Raw genomic sequence first — 16,610 nt, forward strand, 5'->3', positions numbered from 1 at the left:
GGTTCCCCAAGTAGAAATAAACATCGTTTGGGACCAAAGAAGAAATCTTCCAGACTCAGTCACTCAAACAAACAGACATCCTTTGGAGAAGATTACCCATTTGTTGACTGAGCAAACATTTGTAGAGCCCTATACTAGGTGGGGATAGAGATAATAAACTACAGTCCCTGTACTTAGAGAGCTTAGGATCCAGTAAGGAGAGATGGACATGCAAACAAATAGGTCTAAAGCTGAGCCTTGAAGCATGTGTAAGGATTTCATAACCAGAGAGGATGTTTCAGATGGAAAGCAGCAGGAGCAAAGGTATCAATACAAGAAAACCCTTTGGGTATCTGCAGACATTCTTTTGCAAAGCAGTTTAAAACTTCTAAAATCACCCTTTAAAGAAGTGAAACTCTCCCTCTTTGCAAATGATATGATACTTTATGTGGAAAACCCAAAAGACTCCACTCCAAAACTGCTAGAACTTGTACAGGAATTCAGTGAAGTGTCAGGATATAAAATCAATGCACAGAAATCAGTTGCATTTCTCTACACCAACAGCAAGACAGAAGAAAGAGAAATTAAGGAGTCAATCCCATTTACAATTGCACCCAAAACCATAAGATACCTAGGAATAAACCTAACCAAAGAGGCAAAGAATCTGTACTCAGAAAACTATAAAGTACTCATGAAAGAAACTGAGGAAGACACAAAGAAATGGAAAAGCATTCCATGCTCATGGTTTGGAAGAAAATATTGTGAAAATGTCTATGCTACCCAAAGCAATCTATACATTTAATGCAATCCTTATCAAAATACCATCAATTTTTTTCAAAGAAATGGAACAAATAATCCTAAAACTTACATGGAACCAGAAAAGACCCTGAATAGCCAGAGAAATGCTGAAAAAGAAAGCCAAAGTTGGTGGCATCACAATTCCAGACTTCAAACTCTATTACAAAGCTATCATCATCAAGACAGTATGGTACTGGCACAGAGATCAATGGAACAGAATAGAGAGCCCAGAAATAGACCCTCAACTTTATGGTCAACTAATCTTTGACAAAGCAGGAAAGAACGTCCAATGGAAAAAAGACAGCCTCTTCAATAAATGGTGTTGGGAAAATTGGACAGCCACATGAAGAAAAATGAAATTGGACCATTTCCTTACACAACACACAAAAGTAGACTCAAAATGGATGAAAGACCTCAATGTGGGACAGGAATCCATCAAAATCCTTGAGGAGAACACAGGCAGCAACCTCTTTGACCTCAGCCGCAGCAACTTCTTCCTAGAAACATCGCCAAAGGCAAGGGAAGCAAAGGCAAAAATGAACTATTGGGACTTCATTGAGATCAAAAGCTTTTTCACAGCAAAGAAAACAGTCAACAAAATCAAAAGACAACTGACAGAATGGGAGAAGATATTGGCAAATGATATATCAGATAAAGAGCTAGTATCCAAAATCTATAAAGAACTTGTCAAACTCAACACCCAAAGAGCAAATAATCCAATCAAGAAATGGGCAGAGGACAGGTATTTCTGCAAAGAAGACATCCAGATGGCCAGCAGACACATGAAAAAGTGCTCCACATCACTCAGCATCAGGGAAATACTAATCAAAACCACAGTGAGATACCACCTCACACCAGTCAGAATGGCTAAAATTAACAAGTCAGGAAACGACAGATGCTGGCAAGGATGCGGAGAAAGGGGAACCCTCCTACACTGTTGGTGGGAATGCAAGCTGCTGCAGCCACTCTGGAAAATAGCATGGAAGTTCCTCAAAAAGTAGAAAATAGACCTACCCTATGACCCAGCAATTGCACCACTGGCTATTTACCCTAAAGATACAAATGTAGTGATCCGAAGGAGCATGTGCACCTGAATGTTTATAGCAGCAATGTCCACAATAGCCAAACTATGGAAAGAACCTAGATGTCCATCAAGAGATGAATGGATAAAGAAGATGTGGTATATATATATAATGGAATACTATGCAGCCATCAAAAGAAATGAAATCTTGTCATTTGCAACGAGGTAGATGGAATTAGAGGGTATTATATGTTGAGCAAAATAAGTCAATCAGAGAAAATCAAGTATCATATGATCTCCCTGATACGAGGAATTTGAGAGGCAGAGTTGGGGGCTTGGGGGTAGGAAAGGAAAAAAATGAAACAAGATGGGATCAGGAGGGAGACAAAACATAAGAGACTCTTAATCTCACAAAACAAACTCAGGGTTTCTGGGGTGGAGAGAGTGGTTGGGTTATGGACTTTGGGGAAGGTATGTGATATGGTGAGTACTGTGAAGTGTGTAGGCCTCACAAACCTGTACCCCTGGGGCAAATAATACATTATATGTTAATTAAAATAAATAATTAAGATAAGTTAATTAATTTACAAAAAATAAAATCGCCCTTCACCTTTTGTATCTCCAAAACATTTTCCTTTTACCTTTCCTGTTAAGACAGTCACATTTGGATTTGTCCTTTACTCTCCAATTTCACTCTTCACTCTCACTGTACTTCTGGGGGCCTGCAAGTCCACCATGTACAGTTGTGCATGTCGTTTACTGCACAAAGATGCTCAGTCATGGCAGACGCAAAATCAAAATGTAAAATCCAAAATGCTTTGCACTCAGCAAGCCATGCTTTCTTTTCCTAATTGTTTTCCTAATTTCCTTGTGTGTTGCCTAGGCCATGTGCCCAGAAAATAGGGGCACTATTTCCAGTTGACTTGAAGGTGTCTTTGCAGTGCCTGAGGCATTAGGTCAGCTGTTGATCAAATAGAAAGGTAGAAGAGATTTTTCTCTGGTTTCTCCTGGCCCCAAATCTTTATACCTGAAGCCACCCATGAAACCACAATCTGTAGACCCAGTTCCACAGCAGTTCTTAAACTAATCATGGCTGAAGTAAATAAAAATTCCCAGCCACCCTTCAGGGAACTTAGAACTGTCAGTCTCCTGGATCTAGCAACAGATGGCCCAGGGAAGGACCTGGCCTGATGTGCCTCCCTTGGTGTTATTTCCTTCTCAACTAAACAGGGTGACTCTGAGTGTCACTAGTTCCGTAAGTCAGTGATTCTTTTCCACTACATTTCTGTATGACTCACAACCAAGCTTATCCCTTGTTTCTTGTCTCCCCCACCTGGCAGTACTATCAGAATCAGCATTAGAAATCAAGTGGGCACTCATCTGCCACACTCACCTACCACAGTGGGTAATCTTGTGCCAAGCCCTAATTCCCTTTTCTTTCCCACCTGCCTTGTGCTACCAAGAGCCACTCTTCCAACAACCTACCAACCAGGGCTTACAGACCTCCAGGATTCCCCCCTTCTTTATCAGAATGAAAGGGTTAAGCTGCCCTAATACAAAGGCCCAATATGGGTCAAGAATAACAAATAACAAAATAATGGGTCAAGAACAACAAAGTGTCCACCTGACAGCATTTTGTCTCCATTCAATCATTAGTGGGCTTGGGTTCATTCCATCCCATCATGTTTCTCCAGGTTTCTCCAGTCTCATCGGCCCAACTAAAGCTGTGGTTCAGGACCATCAGTGTTTCTGCTCGCAGAAAGAGGATGAAAGCATAGAGGAGCACACATGCAAAGTTTAAAGGCCTGGGCCTAGAATGAGCACACATCACTTCCACTCACATGCCGTTGCTCACGGAGCCACACCTGACCACAAAGGGGGCTGGGAAATGTAGTACCCAGGAGGACAGCCTTATCCCAGCTACAATTCTATTATTTTGAAAGATGCCATACCTCTTTCCTATCAGGAAAAAGTATTTGTTCTGTCCCAGTGTCCTACCTAGAGTGGAAACCTGACCATCAAATTCAATCAAGTTCAACAAACCTAAAGAGAATCAAAACTTAAATATGAATGAATATGTTCAATGTGTAGCATAGACCTTTCCCATAGGCATTGTTTCTCAAAGTGTGATGCATGGACTCTGGGAGGTCCCAGGCCACCAACTGTCCCCTAGAAACCTAGCAAGAGGCAGAGGAAAAAGCAATGAGATTATTTTTTCATATGCTTTCCACCTATTTGAAATGGGCCAGTTACTGTTTTCCACAGCAATCACATTACCTTCATATTTTTTTTAAAGATTTTATTTATTTATTTGACAGAGAGAGATCACAAGCAGGCAGAGAGGCAGGTAGAGAGAGAGAGGAGGAAGCAGGCTCCCTGTGGAGGAGAGAGCCCATTGTGGGGGTCGATCCCAGGACCCTGGGATCATGACCTGAGCTGAAGGCAGAGGTTTTAACCCACTGAGCCACTAGGGAGCCCCTCACATTACCTCCTTAACAATCCTTAGGTTCTTAAAGGTTGGGAATGAACAAGAACTGTATTTGTCTCCATCAACACCCACATATCAGGGCACAATTCCTCTCTGTTAACATAAATTTGTGCCTGTCCATGTTATTCCTTATGCTTATTAAATTTGCAAAAAAAAGTTAAAAATAAATTTGCATTTTGTGTTATAACTATTGTGTAGCATTATATCCCCCAACCAAATCAACCACTCAAAAATGGTTCACTGAATATTAAAATAGTAGTAAAAATAGTAAATTAAATGCTACAACTCAGTAAACATCATGAACATAAATAGTAAACAGAACTCTAATATTAATACAGAATGTGAACCTGTATGTGCTGGGATAAATAAATCTGTGCATGTGACAAATCACACAAGCAGCCAAAAATGCAAACATGAAGTAAGAAGATAAATATCTGAAAATATGACTCTATTAAACCTGCCATTCATTTGCCACAAGTCTCCAGCATGCTATCTGTAATAAGACATATTGAAAATTGTAGCATGAAGTCATCAAAGCTTTAACATAATTATTAAACAAAGTACAGTGAACTCTGTGGTAAACCAGCGGAATTTTTCAAGAACAAGCATGAAGTAATTCTTTGCTGCATGAAATTGAAGAATATTCTGAGAAAAGATACTAAAGCTATAGGGGTAAGCCTTCAAAGTTGTTAGACCTCTTGGCAAAATAGGTGCACGCCATTTTATTGCCAGGAAGCTTGTCAAACCAAGCACAACATTAATGACAAATGACTTAGAAAAAGGAGAACAAGATATTGGCAGAATTCCTGTAACAAACAACATCATTGGCCATCCATAATATCTACAGCACACAGTGCAGAAGGACAATTACTAACACATGTGGACACTAGTGGATATTTTATTTTAGAGTCAGAAAGAACCACGGCTATGCAGAATCTTGGCACAAGAGTGTTATATACATAAGGGAGAAGTGCTTGACAGCTTTTTTGCATCTTTGACCCTGAAATCCCATTCCATAAGAGGAAAGGGGTGTTTGTTAAAGTAGGCTCCACACCCAGTGTGGAGCCCGATGAATGGATGGAACTCACAATTGTGAGATCGAGACCTGATCGCGAGTGGGACGCTTAACTGACTAAGCCACACAGGTGCCCCAAGGAAAGGGTTTTTTTAATTAAACTTGTAATTTTTGAGATAATTGTAGAGTTAAATGCAGTTGTAAGAAATAAAACAAACAAAAAGAAATAATTCAGACAGAAACAAACAAAAAGAAATAATACAGACAGAAACCATGTGCCGTTTGCCCAGTTTCCCCAATCATAGTGTCTTGTGAAAGTATAGTACAATATCACAACCTGCATATTAACATTGATACAGTCAAGATGCAAAACATTTCCATCACCACAAGAATCCCTCATGTTGTCCTTGCACCCCAATGTTTATAGCAGCACTATCAGCAATAGCCAAATTATAGAAAGAGCCCATATGTCCATCGACTGATGAATGGATAAAGAAGATGTGGGGGGCACCTGGGTGGCTCAGTGGGTTAAAGCCTCTGCCTTTGGCTCAGGTCATGATCCCAGGGTCTTGGGATCAAGTCCCGCATCGGCTCTCTGCTCAGCAGGGAGCCTGCTTCCTCCTCTCTCTCTCTCTGCCTGCCTCTCTGCCTACTTGTGATCTCTGTCTGTCAAATAAATAAAATAAAATCTTAAAAAAAATTAAAAGAAGCTGCGGTATGCATATATGCAATGAAATATTACTCAGCCATCAAAAAGAATGAAATCTTGCCATCCACAACAACATGCGTGGAACTAGAGTGTATTATGCTATGTGAAATAAGTCAGTCAGAGAAAAATAAATATACGGTTTCACTCATATGTGATATTTAAGAAACAAAATAGAAGAACATAGGGGAAGGGAAGGAAAAATAAGATAAAAACAGAGAGGGAGGCAAACCATAAGAGATTCTTAACTATAGAGAACAAACTGAGGGTTGCTAGAGGGGAGGTGGGGGGGATGGGCTATCTGGGTGATGGGCACAAGAAGGGCACTTGATGTAATGAGCCTGGGTATTGTATGCAACTGATGAATCACTGGATTCTGCTCTTGAAACCAGTCCTGCACTGTATGCTAACTAACTTGAAACTGAATTTTAAAATAATCCCTCATGAAGTCCTTCTATAGCCACCCTTACTACCCTTACTTCCAGCCCCTCCTTATTCCTGACACCCACTAATCTGTTCTCCATTTCCATAATTTTGTCATTTCAAGAATGTTATATTTTTGGAGTCATATAGTATGAAGCCTTCGGCATTATTTTTTTTTCACCCAGTATAATTCTTTATAGATTTACCTAAGATGTTCTGTGTATCAATAATTTGTTCCTTTATATTGCTGAGCAGTATTCCATGATATGTATGCACCATAATTTTTTGAACCATTCACCTGTTGAAGGACATCTGAATTGTTTCCAGTTTAAGGCTATCATGAATAAAGCAGCTGGGAACATTTGTGTAGTGGTTTTTGTGTAACCAGAAGTTTCCATTTCAATGGGATAAATGTCCATGACTGCAGCTGATGGGCTGTATAGTAGTTGCATGTTTAGTTTTAGAAGAAGCTCCCCAACTCTAAAGTCAATTATCATCTGGTTTCACTTACTTGTGGAGCATAAGGAATAACATGGAGGACATTAGGAGAAGGAAAGGAAGAGTGAATTGGGGGAAATTGGAGGTGGAGATGAACCAGGAGAGACCGTGGACTTTGAAACAAACTGAGGGTTTTGGAGGGGAGGGAGGTGGGGGGTTGGGTAAGCCCGGTGGTGGGTATTAAGGAAGACACATATTGCATGGAGTACTGGGTGTGGTGCATAAACAATGAATCTTGGAACACTGAAAAAAATAAAATAAAATTACAATGTTAAAAAAAAAAAAAAGAAACTTCCCAATTCTATGGCAGTTCTTCAAAAAATTGAAAGTAGAACTACCATACAGTCCAGTAATTCCCTTCTGGGTACTTATCTGAAGAAAACAAAAACACTAATCCAAAGACATATGCACCCTTATGTTTACCGCAGTATTATTTACAACAGCCAAGATATGGAAACAACTGGAGCATTCATCAGTAGACAAATGGATAAGGAAAATGTGGTTTGTGTGTACACACACACACACACGAATATACATAGCCATAAAAAAGAATTAGATCTTGCCATTTGCAACATCATGGACGTACCTAGAGGATATTATACCAAGTAAATAAATTAGACAAAGACAAATAGTGTATGATTTCATTTATATGTGGAATTTAAAAAATAAAACAAATGTACAAACAAAACAAAACAGAAACAGATACAGAGAAGAAAACTGGTGGTTGCCAGAGGGGAGTGGGTGGGGATGGGCAAAACAGGTGAAGGAGATCAGGAGGCACAAACCTCCAGTTATAAAATAAGTAAGTCACAGGGATATAGAGTACAGTATAGGGAATGTAGTCACTAATATAATAACTTCATATGGTGATAGAGATAACTACACTTATCGTGGTGAGCATTTCATAATGTACCTAAATGTCAAGTTACTATGCTGTATACCCAAAAGTAATATAATATCGTATGTCAACTGTACTTCAATTTTTTAAAAGTCCAACTATTGGGGTGCCTGGATGGCATAGTTGGTTGGCTGCCTGACTCTTGGTTTTGGCTCAGGTCCTGGCCATTGGATCAAACCCCACATCAGGCTCTGCACTCAGTGTGGAGTCTGCTTAAGACTGTCTCTCCCGGGGCGCCTAGGTGGCTCAGTGGGTTAAAGCCTCTGCCTTCAAGGTCCTGGGATCGAGCCCCGTGTCGGGCTCTCTGCTCTGCGGGGAGCCTGCTTCCTCCCCTCTCTCTCTGCCTGCCTCTCTTCCTACTTGTGATCTCTGTCTGTCAAATAAATAAATAAATAAATAAATAAATAAATCTTTAAAAAAAAAGACTGTCTCTCCCTCTCCCTCTGCCCCTCTCCCTCTCAAATAAATAAATAAATCTGTTTTTTAAAAAGTCCAACTATTTTCCGGAATGGCTGTGCCATTCTACATATCCACCAGCAGATAAGAGTGATCCAGTTTCTCTCCATAAGAGGAAAGGTTTTTAATTTTTTTAACTTTTTTTATTCTTTCTCAACATATGGAGATTTCCTCACTTCTCACAAAAAGAAGTAGACTACATATTATTGAATATGTTTAAACATCCCATCCAAGTCTTTCAGTAGAAAGTGCCACCATGCTTTCTAGAATTGAATGCAATCAAAGAGGCGATTAGGAATCCACAACCATCTACTTCCCAAGTTAAACTATTCAACCTTCCAGCCTTTGAGTGTGATTTGCTCAAGGACTTTAGCATCTGTTAGAGTGCTTCAAAGTACTATCAGGGAACCCTCATTGTAATTTGCTCTAAACACCAAAAACTACATAATAAAGCCACTAAATACTTGAGAGAGTTCCCAAGGACTCAGAATTCTGAGTTAGGAATTTTAAGTTTTTAAAAAAGATTATTTATTTATTTATTTATTTGACAGAGAGAGAGAGAGAGATCACAAGTAGGCAGAGAAGAAGGCAGAGAGAGGGAGAAGCAGGCTCCCGCTGAGCAGAGAGCCAGATGAGGGGCTCGATCCCAGGACCCTGAGATCATGACCTGAGCCGAAGGTAGAGGCTTAACCCACTGAGCCACCCAGGCGCCCCAGGAATTTTAACTTTTTGTTATGAAAATGTTTCAAACATACATGAAAGTAGAGTAGACACAATAATGAACCTCCATGTACCCACTACTCAGGTTCAGTAGTGTAGCAAATGCCTCTGGTGCCCTATATCACAGCCAACAGTCCACCTCGGATTTCAGCCAGAGCTCTGATGGACAGTTCCACGCAAGCTCAGACTCACACTGCATTGACAACATCCTACTTTGAGATCAAGCTGCTCTTTCTGCTTCTACCCCTGGAAGTGTGGGATACCTTTGGGGATAGGCTTCAACCAGTGGGAGCCATGGACTTATTCTCATCCATCGGCGGGACAGTTCTGGGAGATGTTCTGTATCCTTCTCAGGAAGTTTGACCAGAATCAAGCCTTTGATGCCCCATGCAGCAACCTCATGCTGCACCGTTGCATTGATTTTTCCTCTTTTTCTACTTCTCTCTATTACCTCACTTCTGCTTCTTGGGGTATCACCCCAAATATATCTACACCCAAGTCCTTGCTTCAGATGTTGCTGGGGGGGGAATATAAGACAAATAGTTATCAAGTTTTGTCGTTCTTATTTCATCTAGCCTGGAGTTAGTTACTTAGTTAATTAGTTAGTTATGTAAGCCCTATGCCCAATGTAGGGCTTGAACTCATGACCCCAAGATCAAGAGTTACATGCTCTACTGACTGAACCAGCCAGGCCCTCCTATCCCAGAGTATTTTAAAGTTTGAATATTTTTTTTAAGTTACTAGAAATAGGAAAGAAACCAAGTCAAAATGGAAGCTGATCTGTGATTAAGCTGTGCATCATCAAGGTAGACATATACCTTGGTGAACTACTGCTCCTAAACTCCATCCTTCTCCCTGATACGAAGTTATTATTAAATATATTATTTCAAAATATTTTAATGTAATGGTGATAAAAGTGTGATGGAGCTTCTTTTCAGTCTACCTTGATGAGGGTCTCTGTGTGGGAAGGGTGCCTATTACGTAGCTCTTAAAAATCAACTATGAAAAACACTGGCCATCCAAAAACTCCCCAGGGCAGTTCACAGGAGTGTGTGAACCTTATAAAAATGTATACTGGTGTGTGAATACACACAAGCATTTTTCTGGGGGAAAGGTCAGTAGCTCTAATCTAACCAGATTCTAAAGCAGGTCCTTGACCAAAAAAGGGTTAAGAACCACTGATGAAGAAATATCAGGCACTGTGAACCTGAGTTGGGATGATTATATTGTGCAGAAGGAGCCCTTCTGGAACTCTTTAAATCATTCTACATGGCTGATCATCATCTTCACCAAATTGCACGGCTAACCTCATTATGTGAATCTAACTAGAATTGATATGATTATAATGAAAGGATTTTCCCTCCTCAAGGTCTAGTTTATAAAGAAGAGATTTTTTTTCCCCTCAAGGCCTAGTTTATAATAAAAAGGTTTTTTCCTCCTCGAGGCCTGGTTTTTGACATCTGGATTAGATTATCTGGTCCCAATTTTCTCCTCAAAGCTATCTCTCCTAGCCTCAAAGAACTTTTGGGAATTTGCCAATCAACAGGAAAAGGATTTAGATTACAGTATGTGCTCTTTCCAGACTAGCCCTAGTTCTCCCAGATAGCTCTGTACCCCTGAACTGGTACACTTCCAGGAATTTGAAAGATTCAGGGCCAGCTGTCAAGGAAGCAATTCCTTCCACCTGCATCTTGTCCAGCCCCTAAATTACTAACTCAGAAAGGAAGTTGGAAAGTTAAAGAGGCACACTTTCTCTAAAGAGCCTTAATTAGGTTTGGCATTTGGATTTGGGTTTTTTTTCTTCTCCTATTAACAAAGAACTATTTGTACATCATAAACACAAGTAGAGGAAGAAAATTACATCTTAAAATCATTTCCACTTAAAAAACCAAGACAAAAATGGTACAGGTGGCTTTTTAAAAGGAGGAGGGGGAAAAAACCCCTCTACATACGCCCTTTTCTTGAATAGGCCTCTAACTAGCCATGGTGCAGCTGCAAGGATGCATTTAATGTTCCTGTGATTTATTACTCTAAAGAGGATATTCTCAGCCATCATCTGCAGAAGAGGGCCTAGCAGGATGTAGAATAGGAGACTAAGAACACATTGGAATGGCCTAACTTTTCCATGTGGTTTCCATTTTCTTTCTGTCTGTACATGGGTAGTCTTTTGTTTTGTTAAGATTTTGAGCCACCACAAATATCACAAAAGCACCCTGTCCCCTAGGGCACCTTGCAACAGGCCTGAGCAAGGGACTGAGACCATTAGAAAGGCGAGGAAACCAAAATGTCCTCCATATTGAAAGGCGAAGATTCCTAAAGCCACCTCTTGGCACAAAATGCCCTCTTTGATTTAAAGACTTATGACTAGTATGGTGTGTCTCCCGACCTGACCAAGTCACCATTGTTAGGTAGTTAAGACCAGCTAAGGCTGAACACGAACTATGTGACAGGGAATGTTCTTGGCCATTTACATGAATTATTTCTTTTTTTCTTTTTTAAAGATTTTATTTATTTATTTGACAGACAGAGATCACAAGTAGGCAGAGAGGCGGGGGGGGGGGGGTGCCGGGAAGCAGGCTCCCCGCTGAGCAGAGAGCCCGACGCGGGGCTTGATCCCAGGACCCCGGGATCATGACCTGAGCTGAAGGCAGAGGCTTTAACCCACTGAGCCACCCAGGCGCCCCAACATGGGTTATTTCTTTTAATCCTCAATTTATCATGCCCATTTTACAGATGAGGAAACTTCAGCTGAAAGAAATTAAGTCATTTTACCCAAGGTCACAGAGCCCATGAAAGGAATGTCAGGATCTGATCCCTGGATTGTCTGATTCCAATAGAGGTGTTTTTAACTACTACATAGTGTTCACCCCTTCCTTTCTTTCTAGTGTTCCTCCCTGACCACAACTGCCAAGCTTTACAATAGCTTCTGGCTACCCAAGAGCTCCAGCCAAGGTAGCCATCTGGCCTGCCCTCAGGAATAATGCCCCACGTATGAAATTTCCCATTTTATCCAAACATACCTAATTCCACAGAACTCTGGGTTCCCCATCAAATCTTTCTGAGAAATCGTGGCACTATTTTATATCCTAAAAATCACTTCAGATTCTCTTGAAATTATCTTTAGTTTTTTTTTTCTTGTGTATACCCATATGTACACACATCTTCTTATCCCACTAGCTCACGTATGTTGAGCACTTACTACGTGCCAGACATTGTGTTAATTACATTTGATTCTCCACAGCAACCTTATGCAGTAACTACTATTATTATTCATATTTCACATATGAGAAAACTGAGGCTTAGAAAAGTCCCATCACTTATTCAAAGCAACTGGAGGAGCCAGGATTTGAATTCTATTGTGTTTCACTTGAGAGCCCAAACCCCTAAACCACTCCACTTTAATTCTCTTCTTCTTAATGGTAAGAAGTCATGTTGAGAGTATATACCCGTGATAAATCGTGGTGAGAATGGCACTTTACTCCTATGGAGTTCCTTCCAAATCCCATAGCCCCAGTATAATTATGAGAGAACAAGCATTCTAAAAAACACCTCACCAGTATTCCCCAAAACTGTGAAGGCCATCAAAGACAAGGAAATATTCCAGGTGACTTCTGTGCAAAGGGTAGAGTAGGGAACTGTAAAGGTCCCTCCCGGCCCCAAAAGGAACAAATAAACTGGCAAAAAAAAAAAAAATCAGAATTCACTTTTTCAGGGGCACCAGACTGACTCAGTTGGTAGGTTGTGCAACTCTTGATTTTGGAGTTGTGGGTTTGAGCCGCATGTTGAATGTAGAGATTACTTAAAAATAAAATCTTTTTTAAAAAAGAATTCATTTTTTTCAGAATTCTGGATACTAATCAAAAGCTTGCAGAAATGGGTATGCTCAATCAAGACAAAGCCATTAGATCTTGGTAAGAGGGCTCTGTGGCATTTTAACCTACCCAGGACCCCCATTCCCTGCACCAACCCCCACCCCCAGCTCAGCAGGGACCTTGAAGACAACAGCCCACATTCCTGGTATCAGTAGCCAATACCCAGTCCTGGAGGGAGCAGAACAGACCTATTCTCAAAGAATTGTGTCTGCTTGTTGGACTTGCCTGCTGACTCCCTGCCCTGGAAAGTTTGCCTTTATTTAGCCTTACTCAGAACTCTCCTGGGACTGAGACTAAGATGACTCAGGGGGTGATTCTCAAAAACATCTGAACAAATAAATTATTTGCTACCACCTGGGTCAAGGGATAACAGTTGGGGCAAACAATAGACCAATCCAGGAAAGACTGGGCCATGAGACGCTTTGGAGAATAAGGGCTTGGAAAACCTTCCACATACTCCTGGGAATCTAGGCCACACTCATGTTCAGAAAGACAGCTGAGAAGGCCCTAAACTCTATACTCTATACAATTTATACTCTTTCTTTCAAACAACATGGATTGTTTTTAATGTGAGAAAATGTACAAATGTATTTTCATATAATATTCAGTCCACATTTGGGCCACTTACATCCCCCCTTTTTGGTATGGTGTTCAAGTTCACAACTTTGCACTCTTACTTTCCACCACGGTGTGTATGACTAGAAGACAAAAACCCAAACTGCTCTAGAATGAGTTCCAAAGTCACTTGTTCTCTGTTTCTTTTATACACCATTCTGTTTGAGTTTGGTGGATAGAATATCTTACCACTCTAAGAGTGTTAGATTCTCCTGGAAGCTTTCTGAAGTTTTTGAACTATCTTGTTCTTTTTATTTGCTTCTTGGTTGCTCATTTAATTTTTTTTAAGGACTCTTTTTTTTTTTTTTTTTAAGATTTTATTTATTTATTTATTTGACAGAGAGAGACACAGCGAGAGAGGGAACACAATCAGGGGAGTTTAAGTTTCCTATATGCAGAGACACAGCTAGAGAGGGAACACAAGCAGAGGGAACACAAGCAGGGGGAGAAGGGAGAAGCAGACTTCCCGCCGAGCAGAAAGCCTGATGCGGGGCAGGGTCCTGGGATCATGACCTGAGCCGAAAGCTTGACGACTGCCAGGGATCCACTCCGGTGCCCCACTCTTTAATTTTAAATTGAAGTGTTGAATCACCATATTTTATACCTGAAGCTAATATTACACTGTATGTTAACTAACTGCAACTTACATAAAAACTTTAAAAAATAAATTGAACTTCTAAACACTGAATAGAATCTCTGTGTGGGCAGAGTTTGCCAAATGGTGGGCTGCACGTTAGAAGAGACATGTGGCCTTCTGGCATATTTTGGTAATTTCCCTTAAGTGTTAACATCACTGAGCTGGTCAGTTTCTCCAGAGAAAGTTTCCTTAATCACCTGCTTATGGGGGAACTGGGTAAACCTGATTGCTTGTACTCTGGTGATGGGAGGTGGTTTTAAAAGAACAGTTCTCTGCCACCAAGGGCTTGGCCTTGCTCTAGAACCAAATAGATTTACACTGTGACTTTTCTAGGGGTTGGCCAGAGACTTATTAATCTAGCACCGCTGGATCTGAGAAATCACATCACCCAGCAGGCAAACCAGTTTATAATGTGGGCTAGACCTGCTGCAGAGCCCTCTCTTGCCCTGGGCCTCACTTGAAACTGGCAGCCTTCTAGGTTATCCGATAAACAGGTCACAGCAGTGTTCCCATGTGTTATATCCAAAATCCCCAAAGAACTACTAGTGCTGTGCCATTTTTTAGTGGTAGAGAGTGCAAAGTACGGTATTTTGTCTTTTACCTTAGAGAGGATAATCTGCCCCAGACCCCCAAATCTATAGAAATTCATGATACAAATATATTCTTCAATGAAGCGGGTTAGTGCAATATTCTGCAGAGTGTGAGGATGTTTAAGTTTCCTATATGCAATATTATTATAGAAAGCACGAGAGTTGGGACGCCTGGGTGGCTGAGTTGGTTAAGTGTCTACTTTCAGCTCAGGTCACGATCCCAGGGTCGTGAGTTCAAGCCCCACATTGGGCTCCTAGCTCAGCGGGGAGCTTGCTTCTCCCTCTGCCTGCTGCTCCCCCTGTTTGTGTGCTCTCTCTCTCTGACAAATAAATAAGTAAGCCATTCATTAAAAAAAAAAAAAGAAAGCATGAGAAAGTTAAAATAGCCCAAGGTAAGACAGTGAGCATGTCCTTGCCGTATAAGGGTAAACAGTTTAATTTTTTTAATTGCCGTATAAGGGTAAACAGTTTAATTTTTTTAATTGACATTTAATTTACATACAAAAAAATAGAGACCTTAGTTGTTGTTGTGTGTTTTTTTTTTTAGAGAGGGAGGGGGCAGGAGCAGTGGGAGAGAGGGAGAATCTTAAGCAGGCTTCACGCTGAGCAGACGTCCAGAGCGAGATGTATACTTCTCTATCCAAGCTGTGCCGAGACATGATTCTGGTTAGTGACCTAGAGGTAAGGAGGATGGTCGGGCACATCTTGGAAAAAAATGTCATCTCACAAGGCAACTGCTTCAGGTGAAACCATGACATGATTTCCATGAAAAGGGAAGTTATTCTCCTCTGGCAAAGGAAAAGGGGATGCTTCTGCCGCCAAGACAAGTCCAGGGGGAGACGGAAGTGCTCATAATACTGGGATTCACGCACCCAAATAACCATCCCAGATCTCCATGTGATTTTGGAAAAACAGACCCAACAAGGTTGTCTGTTTCATCTCTTTTGCATCTCTCCCACCCTTATTATCAGTTCCTGAGCCTGAATTTTAGGCCAGTCTGTTCTGCAGCTATGGGACATAACGATCTCCATTAAATTTGCCATAGAGGCAGAGTTTCTACTGCCATCAAAAGCAGATCCTTGTAAATAACATTGTTTGTATATCAGTTAAGCATCACAGCCACTTGACCTCCCATATTTTGCCCTGCACCTCCACATTATACCATCAAATACCACATACCACAGGTGAAGGCTCAAGTAATTGCAATGGCACTTCGCGTCAGGGGTTATTTTCATACACTTATCACCACCCACCGGGTTCCTATTGCTTTCAGATAGGCTAACAATCCAACTCCAAAACCCCATCCTGATAGTCTGTTTTCTAAAACCACTTTTAACACCAAATATCTCTGTCGGGTTTCTAAAACAGAGCCTGAGCCAGGAATTCAAGTAGTACTTGGGAGTTGTGCAAGCCTAAAGCAACACGGATGAGGGCAAAGGGTAAGTAAGGCCAGGAAGGATGTACAACAGTGGGATGCAATGCACGCCTCCCCGGACATTGAACCACAAACTGCCGGTCATTTGCCAGGTATGTTTGCTCCAAAAGGTTGAAAAGAAAATGCGCACACATGTTGGGACACAAAGGGAGAAAATCGAGGAACCCTCAGGTGTCCTCATTTCCCCTAGTCAAGTTTTATACTGCAAGGTGCTGACTCCGCCTCCCGAGTTTCATCATCTGGTCCCTTGGTAGCTTCTCATGAAGCCTGACCCCATACCCATAGTATGGCATTTGGCCCAAGTGTGCAAGTGGAGTGATACCTTGGCACTCACGGGCTCAGGGTAGAGGACATAAGAGTCAAGCAGGTGTAGGGCTGCAATGCATACTACCCTGTATCCCTGAAAGCTCAGGAGGGAGGCCAAAACATGCAACGTCAACAGAACGCTTTGGAAAGTGG

At 41.2% G+C, this 16,610-nt stretch overlaps 1 long non-coding RNA gene across 2 annotated transcripts in view; it reads right to left on the reverse strand.

Annotated features, from left to right (window-relative positions):
* Positions 1 to 1,206: 1,206 nt before the first annotated feature.
* The window catches only part of LOC309855736, an 89,644-nt gene continuing 74,240 nt past the window's right edge, over positions 1,207 to 16,610 (reverse strand). For both annotated transcript variants that reach the window (XR_014306966.1, XR_014306967.1), the window contains exon 7: positions 1,207 to 1,270. This is a non-coding gene — a long non-coding RNA (uncharacterized lncRNA). The remainder of the gene's footprint in view (positions 1,271 to 16,610) is intronic.

Source organism: Mustela nivalis, assembly GCF_964662115.1.
Source record: "Mustela nivalis genome assembly, chromosome: X".
Classification (NCBI taxonomy): Eukaryota; Metazoa; Chordata; class Mammalia; order Carnivora; family Mustelidae; genus Mustela; species Mustela nivalis.